This window comes from Ailuropoda melanoleuca, chromosome 3 (genome assembly GCF_002007445.2).
Source record: "Ailuropoda melanoleuca isolate Jingjing chromosome 3, ASM200744v2, whole genome shotgun sequence".
Lineage (NCBI taxonomy): Eukaryota > Metazoa > Chordata > Mammalia > Carnivora > Ursidae > Ailuropoda > Ailuropoda melanoleuca.
In genome coordinates, this window is record NC_048220.1 from 57514208 (window position 1) to 57528389 (window position 14182).

The window sequence follows — 14182 nt, forward strand, 5'->3', positions numbered from 1 at the left end:
AGAGAGGGAACACAAGCAGGGGGAGTGGGAGAGGGAGAAGCAGGCTCGTAGCGGAGGAGCCTGATGTGGGGCTCGATCCCATGACGCCGGGATCACGCCCTGAGCCGAAGGCAGACGCCTAACCACTGTGCCACCCAGGTGCCCCTACTTTATCATTAATTTATCACAAAAGGAGTTTCTTAAAAATCTGAGTACATCTATCTGCTTTGGGTGATTATTTGGATGTTTAGATACATGTAAAGCAGAGATCTGATTGTGTTAACCATCTTTTTCTGCCCCAGTCTTCCCCATCCAACAGATTGCACAACCACGTACCTAGTAGCTCCAGGCTAGAAGCCCAGGAATCCTCCCTGGTGCCTCTGCTTCCCTCTTCTCCCACATCCTGGTATTTTTACCTCCAAATTGCCACTTGCCTCTATCTACTTCTCTCTCTGTGTCTGCTACATCTGCCTCCTGACTGGTCTCGCTGCTCACCTCCTGCTCTGCAATGCAGACAAACTGAAGTTTTTTAATTTTAGGTAAGATCAGTTCACGCCTGGATCGAAACCCTCCAATGGTAATTACTCCTTGCCCTTTGAATAAAGCTCATACTCCTTACCACAGCGTATAAGGTCTGATATGATCTCGCCTCTACCTATCTCTCTCCTTGATTTCCTGCTCCTTTCTCTTTGCTTGCCTTGCTCTTTACTGTCCCTCAAGTAGGCCACATCTCAGAACCATTGTATTGTTGGGCCATACACTCAGAATGTTCATCTTTATATGGTTGGTTTCTTTTCATCTTTCAGGTCTAAAACCAAATGTCACCCCCTCGGAGGTGCTTTCCCTGAAAACCCTTTCTAAAGATGAGCACACTCCCAGTCACTGTCTCATTGGAGTGTTTTTTCACTGTGCATATTACTACCTAGAATAATTTTTTCCTCTGTCTGTCTCCCAGTGGGAAATAAGCCCCATCATAGCAGAGGCATGGCCATCTGTTTTATCTCTTTATTTCCAGTTCCTACAATAGGACTAGATTCACAAAGGCTTTTAGTAAGCATTTGTTGAATGAATAAATGCATGTCTGTCACAAAGTAGGCACTCGAAATGTTTCTTTAAGTTATTAGACTGTTTTGAAAATAAACTTAAGGTTGAAATTTAGTCAGTTGATTTGATACAAAAGAATAATTGTTGAGAAAGCTCAAGTACCTTTTATGATTAATTATAAATAATACATGCAAAATATGTATTCATGTAGGCTTGATCAGAGAGTGAAGGAGAAAGAATTACACATATTGTTGATATCAGAAATAGTATTTTATTAAGTCAATGGAACAACAGAATATTTTAAATAGAAATTTTACTGCATTTTTATTTCCGTAGTGGCTTCCATTTAAGAGAAAAAACTTTAAAATAAATGTAAATGTAAATATGTAAAATATAAAAATATAATTATAAGTCTATAGACTTGATAAGTCTAAAATTCTACTCAGTTACATAGGAACTATACTATAATAATGAGTTTCATATAATCTGAGATTTGTCTTGGAATATTCCAAGGGGAAATTCCAAATTTGTACATAAAGTACCAGAATCTCAAAATAATGTCATCTCATCTGAATAACCAAAATTAGTATACAACTGTGTGTGTGTGTGTGTGTGTGTGTGTGTACACATACATGTACAATTTTTTTAAGTAAAAGAAAAGAAGAAAACAGTTTTGGCTATTAACCCACTAGAGATGAGAGAGTGATGTTCAAAGAGTTTTTCCTAGTAATTGTAGCAGCAGAATCTATAAAATTCATAATATTTACAAAATTTTGATAGTATTTTTCCAGGGCAGTGGCTCTTTTCAACCATTATTGTGTGTCAGATTGATTCAGCTGGTTAGGACAGAGCATAATAAGTCCATAGTTATGGTTCCCTCCTTTATATCTAGTGTGGAGAAATTGACGGGATAGTTTTACATTTTGTGTTATGTAGACAGATACCTATAGGTTTGGTGTTAAGATATCCATATCTGGTCATTCTATGCCACGATTTTTCCTCACATTTTTCTGTTGTCTGTACTCAAAAACAGATTGTTTCAAGAAAATACTAAAACAGGCACAAGAATTAAGTTATAATACAGCATGACTTTTGTTTTTGATTTTTTTGGCCTTTTTTGATCTCTGTTGTAAAACAAGGTGTTTGCATTTTTGAAGTTTTTTTCAACTTAAAATGTATAATTCTTGGCTCTGGTCTATAATCAGATGGTATGACTTAGGCCTCATTAGGGAAGTTCATGAAAGAAAAAGTCCCGTCTCAGGAAGAGATGTCTTTATTATGTAGTTTTAAAAGGTCAGGAAACTACTTTAGACAAGTTTTTCTTAGTGACCTATAACTCAAATTTATAAAATACTAGACCCTATGTTTTAGAGCCAAGTAGCTCTTAATTGGGTAGATTTGATTCAACAAATGTTTATAAAGGATCAGTTATGCACAAAATACAGAACTGGGCCACGTGAAGAATTAAAGGATAAATCCATCCATTCACCAAATATTTGTTAAGCATTTGTGTCAGTCTCTGTTTTGGGCAGTAGGTGCAACAATGAGTGATACATGTGCTCTGTTGCTGTGGAGCTTACATGTTCCAGTAGGTGAAATTTGGGGCCTGCTCTCAAAGAGTGGAAGTATATGGAAGGGGTTAAGATTGGGGCCCCAAACCACTCTGTGATGAACTGTAATATCAAGGTGTGGGAGGATAAGTGGCATAAAGAGAAGAACAAAGAATTAAAAGTTATGGGTGAAGATCCACAGAAGATAAAAGATCCAGCTAGGAGGGTAAGAGAAATTGGTAGGGCGGGGACAGTGAACTGAGGATGAAGCTATCTGCCAGATCAGAGAGAGTGCAGAGGGTAGTGGAGGTAGGGATTTGAGGTTAATGTTCAAGTTTGTAATTGTGAGTCCACAGAATGAAGGAGACAAAAGTTAGAAGGCATCCTGGAAGGAATATTGGCCAGGTGGATTTAGTGTGAAACTAAGTTATGTAATAAAGACATAAGAATTGAGCTCTATACTTCAAGCTGACATTTCTGTGGGAAGATATATAGTGCCAGAAATGAGATTGTGGGGCCCTTTCCGGATATCTGGGAATGAGAAAGGAAACCAGTCAATGGGTCCTCAACAGATACTGCCCAGAAACAGCCAGCCCTCTTCCTTTTGTGTCTCTTAATTCTTGCACTCAGTGTTATTTATAGAATCCATTTTTAATAAAATGAAATTAAATAGCTGGCATCTAAATTCATGAACAACCTCATGAATTTGTCTATACATCAGGAAATGCAAAACATAGGTATTAACACAATTCGTAAGGGAGAATGATAGTAATAAAAAAAACTATCCATTTCTAGCTATTGTTTGAAATAAAATTTTTCACTGCTGTTCTGAAAACTTCCAATGCGTGCTTTTCAGGAGGGCAGATTTCATTTGCAAGTGTTCTGTGAGCAAGCCTGCAGTGTTTTTTGTCCGTATTTTGATAATCAGAAAAACGTACCTTGAAAAATACATGACAAGCATTTTGTGCTTGCTTCATAACTGACCATCCATCTCCTGTCCTCTCATCTACTAACTCCCACCTCTGATCTCGTCCACCTAAAACACTCTCCAGCCTACCTTCTACTCACTTTCTCCCTTTTAGTTATGCACATGTCATTCCATTTACCAACTATCATCACCACTTTCTCATTTTCCTCTGCATTCGAATAAGATTGATTACAAATTTTAATTGTTCATATGTTATTTTTCTTCCCTCTTTTGGAGGCCCTTCATCCTAAACTCTCATCTCAAAATCTCACAGGGAACTGTATTTTCTGAATGAGGGTCTCTTTGTCCCTGAAGGCTTTTGGCTCTTCAGGAAAGGAGGGAGATTGGAGCCTGCACTATTCTCATTAAGAGCAGGAGCAATTTTGGTGACTACTGTTTCAGTAAAGGGAACATAGGTTAGTCCTGAACTACCTATGTTTGGTTTAGAGACAGTCTCCAACTTAATTACTATCTTAGAAATAACACAGCTAGGCAAATATACGTAGGTGGAGTAGACAATTTTTATGGAACCTGCTCATACAAGACCCTTGTAGGAATCTGTCTTAACTCTACATCCCTCTGAAAACTGAGCCTGAGATAAGGGCTTGCATACAGGCAATTTATTTGGGAATCTGCTCTCAGGGAGCAGGAGTGCTGGACTGGAAGCATTTAAAAGGAAAGGAGGAGAAACCAGTGCAAGGATGCCGTATCAAGGCGGCCAGCCCTAAGGATGACATGCTCCACGCCGCCAGGATCTTCTGAGTTACCTTCTGAAAGTTGTCTCAGGATTGTACATCCAAGGGGAGAAGTATTTATCCGTGGGTTGCTGTTTCCATTGCTAAAGGGTGTCTTGAAAGCCTTGTTCCCATATATTTCACTTGGGCCCTGTTTAATACATAGCAGGTTCCTGCAGGTGACCAAAGCTGCAGTCTCAGGGAAGCCCCAGACAGGAGACGAGAGCAGCACAGGGTCGGTTATCTGCCTGAAGTAGAGCTAAACCTGCCTGGATCTGATTGCCAAAGAAATGGCAGCTATTGAGGTGGGGCCCAGAGGATTTTGAGGTGGTGTACAAGGGGCGTCCAATATAGTACCCTTGTTTTATGTTCCTGCCCCTGCCCCGCCTCCCAACCCGAGCCCTAGCTGACTAGATCAGGGAAAGAAATGGGATCCTCATGGCGTGGCCGAACTTGAGTTCCCTGAAAAAGCCTCTATGTAAGTTGGAATGGAGATGGATTAGAAGAAAGAGAAAGCAGAGCAGAGGTGAGACTGACTGGGAGAGTAGCCGGGGCCCAGAGCAGCCTCAGGTCCTTCTGTAGTGCAGAACCGGTTGCGGTACAGGCATATCTCTAAGAATTACTGCTCCCTTTTCTGAGGTCTTATTAGTGAAATGGTTATTTAAAGCAAAGCAAAAAGGGGTACCCAACTAATAAGGAAATCAGATATTTTCTCCACTGAACATTTAATTAAGTTTTATTTTCTTCAATTAACAAGTTGTCATGAGTTAACACTACCATTAAAAGAATATTTCAAGTGAGCTTTAATCTAGATTGGTATAGACGAACTTTGGAATATGAGGGGAAAGTAAAACCCCTTTTATAATTAAAATTTATGTAGTTTTTATAATATAAATTTTAAAATTAAAATGCCATTATATATAACTAAGATCTTACCTACATTAGATGTGTCTTCAAATCACTGGTGGATTTTATTTTTTTTTTCATCGATGGATTTTAGAGATAGTATGAAATATCTAAGATCTTTGGCAACATAGGACAGTACTGTACATTTTACTTGAAAATGAGCTTTAAGTGTAAGGTGTCGTCAAGTTGCCACCATTGGTAGATTAATGTGTATGCTAATCCTTTAAAGAATACAAAGCAGTATAATTTTTCTTGATCTTAGCAAACAGTGAAAAGACTACCATCAAGTTGTAGCATTCTTATATGATGACAATGGGTTCTCTGTCTCTCTTTCTCTCATATGAGATCTGATTGAAAAACTTGTGAGACTTCTAGATCCCCTATGAGGACGAGATGCTGGTGGTGGCGATGGGAGCAGTGTGCTTTGTCATCGTGCTTTGCAAACATTTAGGGAATTCATCTGAAGTTTTTCAGAGCCTCTATTGAGTAAGATTGGAAACAATCTTGTTCTGCTCCTTTAAGAGATACAGTATATCTCTCTGAGGAACTAAGTTTACAGAGGGGTACTTAGATTACTCTGGAACGTTAATTATTGTCAGTAAATATTTACTTTCCACCACCACCACTCCTTTGACTTGCTTTGGACTATAAAATGTGGGTGAAATAAAAATATTCCAGTGTTTGAGCCTGGATGTTAAGAGATATTACATGTTTCTGTTTTTTCTTCTGGGAGCTTCTAATCTCTGCTGTGAGAGAAACATGCCCCAGGTAGCTGCTGTCCCTCCTACCTGGGCCCCTGATGGGTTATGGAGCAGAACTGGACTCATTCCTAATCTGGAGTCAAGCTCACTACCCTGAAACCTTTAGAAGAGCCATCCATCTGACCCCATTCTAGATAGACTGAACTATAGTGAACCATGGTGACTGTGAGCATGAGAAAAATAGCTTGCTATTCATAGCCACTAAGATTCGGGCTAGTTTGTTATATAATGGTATTTTGACAATAGCTGATGAATAAAGCTCATATAGAATAACATACATTGACAACCTTGCATTTGTAGTAGCTTTTTGTGTATACATGGTGCAAAAATCTGGTGTCTTCTGGCTGGAATTTGCTAATAGAGTAAGTAGGAATTACATATGTGGATTTGAGAATGAGATTAAGCCACGTTTCTACACTATGTCTGCCACCTGTTAACTGTCTGAGTCTGGGCAACATATTTATTTTCTCTGAACTTGCGTTTTCTCATCCATGCAATGAAAATTAAATAAGCTAATGGAGATAAAGCACTTAGCACAGTGCCTGCTGCACAATAAGTGAAGCTTGTATAGAAGCCCTTGTCGTGAGTGTCACTATTACACTATCAAATGAGCATATAACGGATCAGCACACGGTTACGTAAAACCAGATACCAGCTAAATTGACTCTCTCTGAAATTTATTAGCTCAAGCTCCCCATTCTTGGTCCTTTCTGAAGTCTCGTGTTTTTCCCAAGATTTTTGTGAATTCCTGTAGGATTTCTTTTCATAGCCATTTCTGCTCTGAATTCCTCCTTCCCCTGGGTTCAGAGTCTCACTTATGTTTTACAGTAAAACGATTTTCTTTTTTCTTTGCTCCATGGTAACTCAGCTATAGAACTCCCCTCCTTTCCTTTGACTTCCATGACAAATGCACTGAGAAATCTCTGTGTATAGTGAAATTTATTAAAGGTTTGGGTCAGAGAGAGGTAGTTTACCTCAAAGAAAATGATCAATTTATATTTGATTGTATCGTGACTCTGTCCTTTAAAGTCTTCTGGCTTTCCTACTGCCTGAATTTTCCATTGGCAACATGTCACCTTAGAGTCCAACTTCCTGCCATACTGTCCATCCCCCTCTCAGCTTTCGCCCCAGTTCCTGTTATTATGAAGAACTGTTTAGCTCTCTCTTAATTTTGGTCATCCCATGTGTTTATCAAATAGTCATGTGACATGTTTTCATGTAGCACTGTACCTAGTATTAAGTGTTGAAATAATACTGTCTGCCCCCACTATATATATAATGTCATGTTAAAAACATGACATGACTTTTAAGCAAAGCAAGACCTAATTGAAGGTATTGACCTATCTCAAAAAATACTATGACCATCAGAAGGGAGGCAGATTTGCCACTGAAGTGTAAAAAAGGAGGAACTCCAGAGGAAAACATTGTAAGTGTCTCCCCAAGTGCTATCTAGGGAAAAGAAAAATATCCCAGAGCTTTAAGTATGTTTATGTATTTACCCATTAATTCGTTTATTCATATTCTTCCCCAAAAGATAAAATTGCAGCTCAGTGTTGGCAATAACTGGTTATCTTTCCTTATGGTTTGAAATCTCAAAGTGTGGTTACTTCCGAGATGGAGACAGATTTTCAGAATCAATGATGTGTCATCCAAAGGCTTTGCTTGTTTTAACAAGAATTTTATGTTCTGCAAGAATGATGGCATTTGAGGAAGGTGAGAGAAAAAAGAAAGTATGTAATAAAACAAATACTAGCATTTTTTTGAGGAATTCTATATAAAATATTGCCATTTCTGAAGAGCATTTCTCTCTTCCTTTGATTTTTCCGTTATAGCCCTAACCTACCATATATGATATCAATAACTTTCATAATTGCCTGCAATCAGCAACTGTTAAGTAAAGTTTTTTCAGTGATAGTAACTCAATGTGTGTTTTCACTGTTACCACCCTATGTGTCAGTAATCATTCATCTCAAGAATTTGAAATTTGGGGTCTGTGCAAGGACATGGGAATCTGTCCTGTGTCCTTCAGCTTACATGAAATTCTCAACTGTGATTAGAAGAATGCAGATCCTAATGTGTATGTGTTTATTCAGTCATCCAATGTTTACTGAACACTTGGTGTCAAGCTCTATGCCAGGCACTGGGGATATAAGAATGAGTAATGCCATCTTGTCTCATAGTGCCCGGAAGTCTAGACCAGGGAAGGAGGCAGACATGTACACAGCCAGTCAGGATGTATGACAAATGCTTTAAGAGAGGAGCCCAGGAAGCTCAGAGGGCACAAGGAAGAATCAGCCTACACTTGTTTTGTTGGGAGAGTACAGGAAGAAGAGGTGGTGGGCAAGGGAAACTTTAAGAGAAGAGATGGACGAAGGTTTAGCTGAACTTCTGGGATGACTGAGGATTTGCCAGGTGGCTGAGGTACGCTTGGCCCTGTGTGAGACACACAGGAGTGGGAGAATGTGGCATCACCAGTGCTTTGTGGCTGGAGTGAAGGGAGAAAAAAAGATGCAGTATGAGGCTAAGAAGGTAGCGTGGCTCCTCACTGATTTTTAATGCGAATGAACAACTATAGAGGGATCTTAAGAGAAGAAAGGGAGTGACCTGATGCAATTTGTGCTTTTGAAAGAGCAATCTGAAGGCAACACAAGGGCAAAACCACAGGCACCCAGAGGTCTTCCACTTCTCTGCAGGTTGTGTAACTCTCTGATGCTGTTCCCAGCCTGTCTGGAAGATTGTCAAACTCTGCTTCATACCAAGCAATATCCACAGATTAAACTTTTCCAACAATCTTTGGAAGTTGAAAGACTCCTGATGGTAGAGTGACACAGCCGGCCCACAACAGAGAGACCCCTCTCTAGTGCCCGGGCCTTGGGCTTTGATACAAGTAAGAGTGGTTTCATCATTTCCTTTGAGAGTGATTTCAGGATTTTTTAACCTCTTGTGAAATTGGCCTCCTTTCTTGAAATTCCCAGCCCTGTTTTGACATTCCCATGTCCGGCAGAATGTGGCTTATATACACCTTTGGAGGAACTGTTGTTGCTGTCTTCATTAATTCACGTCTTACACCTCTTGCTGGAGGCTTAGGTGCCACTGTGCTATTGGAAGCAATATTCACATCTCCTTCCTAAGGCTTCAACACGTTATGCAAAGGTACCAGTTCTGGATGCAGAACTTGTGCAGGAGGGAGGGAATGGAGTTCAATACACTGGTGCCATTCAGTGGATGTGAAATACCGTAAAGCATCATGAAAGAGGGGCTTAAATCCTGAAAGGAGACATTGTGAACTAACCTTTTATTCCCTGGGATTTTGATCCCAGGACAATTAAAAGGTATAGAGTATCCTTTTCCCCAAAATAAAGTGGCAGAAATAACACTTTTGAAAAAATCAAATTACATTTTGTTTTTCGAGTTTCAGCAGAAAACTCAAGACAGTATTTTTCACAGTCTTTCTAGTAGACACACACTCATTGGCCACTGTTTCTCCATGGATTTCAGTGGGCAAGTGTATGAGGAGGCACTTTTTCCACCTCACTGATGATTTTTGCAGTGGCTGAACTTTATAAAAATATAAAAAAGAATCTTCATGAGTCAATCTTCCAGTGTACTTGAAAATAATTAGGTTTTCTATCACTTCCCTTACTCTCCTTATCAGAGAAGCATTCACAACATAACATTCTCTGAATGTGGCTGAATCATATCATGGAATCCTTGAGAATATCTTAAATATTACAATGACTGCCGATGGCCCTGGAGCCCTGACACGGGACGGCATCCCCACTCAGGATCATCTATCAGTCCTGCGAAGAGAACAACCCAGCAGCCTCTCTTTATAAAGAAATGTGAGGTTTAGTCCTTATTTTATTCCATTTAATTAAAAAACAGCTGAAAAAATCCTGTCTTGCATTTTCAACACATGGTTCCAATTAGTGCAGCAGAGCAGGACCCTGAATTTGATAAAGGCACTGACGTGTACCTTTGGTGCCTGGACAATGTACTCTTTCATTTTACAAGGTGGCTGAAGTGCAGTTTTAAATATCTTTTTAGAAATGTTAACAAAAACCCAGGGGTGTAAGCTTAGGAAAAAAGTGAAGAGAAGCGAACACAGTTTTGTTTGAATTGCCTGCCATAGACTTTTAGAACCTTGTATGCAGAGGAGGCTTATTTGGTGAAATCTGCAGTGGGCACTTACAGGTCTGTATGCAAAAAGCATTATGCTTCATGAGACTTGTGCTCAGAGGCCATTAGACGGGAGATCCATCACCTCAGGAAATACCACTTACGGTACTGTAAATTTCCTTCATGTGACCAATCTGCTCAAGAGGTAATGGAAATTCCACTCCAATAAATTGTTGCAGACCATGCTAAAACTGATAGGACACTTGCCTTCAGTGGGACTCTTTCTGGGTAACCTCTGGAAGTTCATATGTTTTTAAATAGGAGAGTAAACCTTTTGTCCCTGAATCTGGAAATTAGATGTGGAAAAGCCTCATTTAGGTCACCACATCCCACCTCCTGCCAAAATAAAGGGAACGAGCAAGAGGAAAAAGTAAGATAAAACAAGTAAAATATTTTATGACAGCTTCACGTGGTGTGTGTTCTATGCTGTCCCAGAAACACTGGAATGATTTTCCATTTCAGGTCATGGGAAAGCATGATGTCTTTAGTCCCAGAAGGGTGAGACACTTAACTGTTATAGGGCCCTTCATGAAGGTTAACAACAAACCTCTTTGTGCCTGGCTTTTATTTTCAGAGCTACCATTCCATTTTTGGCCCACAATTCATAAACTAGAGAAATGTGCCTATCAAGAAGAAACTCCATCTTGTAGACTCACTACCAATTGCACTCAGAAATATTATCCCAAAGTGCCAAGGTAAGAACAAAAATCTAAATAGAATAAAACTGAGTGAATGGATTCCTTATAACTAACATCATCTAAGAAAAATAGTCATTGAGATGGTCTTTCTGATGGCCTCAGTGTTGGAGACTGTGTCAACAGCTAAACTGCGTCTCCTCCCTTAGTTCCCATAACTATAAATCAACTTTCCGCTTTTCTAGAAGGAGCTCCAAATAGTAACTGAATTAAACTGTAGACAGACCGCCACTCCTCAGCATATGCCCTCTGCTACCACTGGTGATCTGTCTTGATCAGATGACTTAGAAGGAACAAACTATGTCATCTTTGATGATTTTTTTTTTTAACAGGCTCATGAATTTTCACCGCGAGTTGACTTATTAATACATAGGTATTATTCTACCTCATTAGTGAACCATTCTAGATTTAGAATGTCTCTAAATCTCCAAATCATGGTCTTAACTGAACCATGCTGAAGTCATTGGTCATTTCTGTCCTCATCTTAGTCACACGGAGACACTGATAACTTAGAACACTTGGTCTCTGCTTCATTGTTCTCTCTTGGTTCTCTTCCTATTCCGCTGGCTATTCCTTCTTTACTCCTTTTTTGCTTCCTTCTAATTTTCCCAATCTTTATAAAGTGTTCAGTACTCAGACCGCTTCTCTTCACATTGTTGGCTACGTGGTCTCATCTAGTCATGGCTTTAAGTAACTTTACACAATGAAAATTGCCAACTACCTCTTGGCCTCTCTTCTTGATGTACAATAGAACTGGTAAATCTAACGTTAAATTCTTTATTTCTTTACCAGCTTTTTCTATTTCATAACTAATGACTCTATCCAACCAGGTGCCCAGGCAAAAACTCTTTTGGAGATATCCTTCATTCATCTATTTCTCTCACATCCTACATTCAATTTCTGAGCAACAGACACCCAGAATCTGATTTTTTTTCTTTTTTTTTCCTTTTTTACCAACTTCAGAGCTAGAATAAGACAAGATCCTCTTTTACCTGGGTTATTGGCAGTATATATGTCCCTCCTGACTAGTCTCCCTTCAGTCTCTTCCCATAGCAGCCAGTAACCATTTAAAAATATCAGATCGGGGCATCTGGGTGGCTAGTCGATTGGGCATCCAACTCTTGATTTCAGTTCAGATCATGATCTCAGAGTCGTGGGATTGAGCCCCTCGTCTGTCCTCAGCGTGGAATTTGCTTGAGATCCTCTCTCTCCCTCTCATTCTGCCCTTGTCCCCGCTTACATGCACACCCTTTCTCTCAAATAAATAAATAAAATATTTTTTTAAAAATCAGGTCATGTTCCTTCTCTGGTCAAAACTCTTCTGTGCCATCGTGCACACCCAAGTAAAAGCCAAGATCTTTACTATCTCTTACAAGGTTCTAACGATTTGCCCCCAACCAACTCTGTCTCCCTGGCTTTACCTCCTACCTTGCCCTCTTTTGCCCTCTCTCTGTTCCAACCACAGTCTTGTTATCACTGTGCTTGAACATGCTGTTCCTCTGGCTGTAATGCTTGTCCCTTCAGGTAACTACATAGTCACTCCCTTACTTTCATGTTTCTACTCAGGTTCCATGTTATCAGGGAGGTCTTCCCTGACCATCCTATGTAAAATAGCACCTTTCCCTCTCTATCTGCCACACTCTTGTTTCTCTTGCTCTGATTCATTATTTTCCATAGCACTTATTAGAACTTGGCATATTATATAATGTGTTCATTTGTTTGTTGACTGTCTTTTCTCACTAGATTGCCAATACTATTAGAAGAGGGACTTAGTCTATTTTGTACTCCCCTATTACCTTCTTTGCCTAGAGTGGTGCTGTCTATACAGTAGATCGCTAATAGATTTTTCTGAGTTAATGGATGAAGTTTTTGTCATGGTAACTACAAGAGCAATAAGGCATGGGAAATTTTGTTGATGGGCTCACTGACGTGTTAGTAGAACAAACCCTTAACAGAATCTAACTTGAGAGATTGGTCTAAATTATATCAGACTCTCAAAATGTATAGTGTTCATGTTTTACTTTTCTTTGTACAAATCATATATCCAAGACTATGTAAGACTAAAAATGAGATCATTAACTTTACTATTTTTTCTGAGTTTTATTTATTTTTGACAAATAAAATTTGTATATATTTAAGGTGTACAATATAATATTTTGATATATATGTATCATTGTGAAATGATTACCACAGCCAAACTAATGAACTTATTTATCACCTCCCTTAGTTAGCACTTTGTGTGTGTGTATGGTGAGAACATTTGAGGTTACTCTCTTAGCAAATTTCTAATATACAACATCACTGACAACTATACTCACATACTGTGCATTAGGTCTCTCTAGAACTTATCTTAAAACTGAAAGTTTGTATCCTTTGATCAATATCTTCCCTTTTCTTCCATCCCCCTGCCTCTGATTACCATTGTACCACTCTATGTTACTATCTATAAGTTTGACTTTTTTTTTTTAAGATTAAACATTTAATTGACATCATACGATATTTATCTTTCTATGTCTGGCTTCTTTTACTTATAAGGTCCTCCAGTTTCATCCATATTCTTGCAAATGACAGGATTTCCTTCTTTTTAAAGGCTAAATAATAGTGCATTGTGTATATATACTACATTTTCTTTATTCATTCATCTGTTGGCGGACAATTAGTTTATTTCTGTATCTTGGCTGCTGTGAATAATAATGCTGCAATGGACTAATTTTCGACGAAGACACCAAGAATACTCATTAGAGAAAGATAGTCTCTTCAATAAATCGTCTTGGGAAAACTGGTTTGCCACATGCAAAAGAATGAAATAGGACTCTTTATCTTATACCGTACATAAAAATCAACTCAAAATGACTTAAAAACTTAAAGTAAGCTCTAAAACCATAAAACCCCTAGAAGAAAACATAAGGGGTAAGTTCCTTGACATTGGTCTTAGAAATGATTTTTTGGAACTGACACAGCATGAGCAACAAAAGCAAAAATAACAAATGGGACTCCAGTCAAATTAAAAAGTATTTACACAGCTAAGGAAACCGTCAACAAAATGCAAAGGCAACCTGTGAAATCGGAGAAGATATTTTCAAATATATATCTAATCAGGAATTAAATTCCAAAATATCTAAGGAATTTGTATTTACTTAAACAACAAATAACCTAATTTTTTTAAAATGGGAAAAGGACCTGATAGACACATTTTCAAAGAAAACATGCAGATGCTCAAAAGGGATATGAAAAGATGGTCAATATCACTGATCTTCAGGGGAATAAAAATCAAAACCACAATGAGCTATCACCTCATACCTTTTAGATGGCTGTCATCAAAAAGTCAGGAGATAACAGGTGTTGATGAGGATGTGGAGAAAAGGAA

The 14182-nt window shown here is 38.7% G+C and overlaps 1 protein-coding gene across 3 annotated transcripts in view; it reads left to right on the forward strand.

Moving 5' to 3' along the window:
* Positions 1–14182, forward strand: part of XRCC4 (X-ray repair cross complementing 4) — a 306485-nt gene that overhangs the window by 231046 nt on the left and 61257 nt on the right. The gene's annotated exons all lie outside the window — the stretch shown is intronic.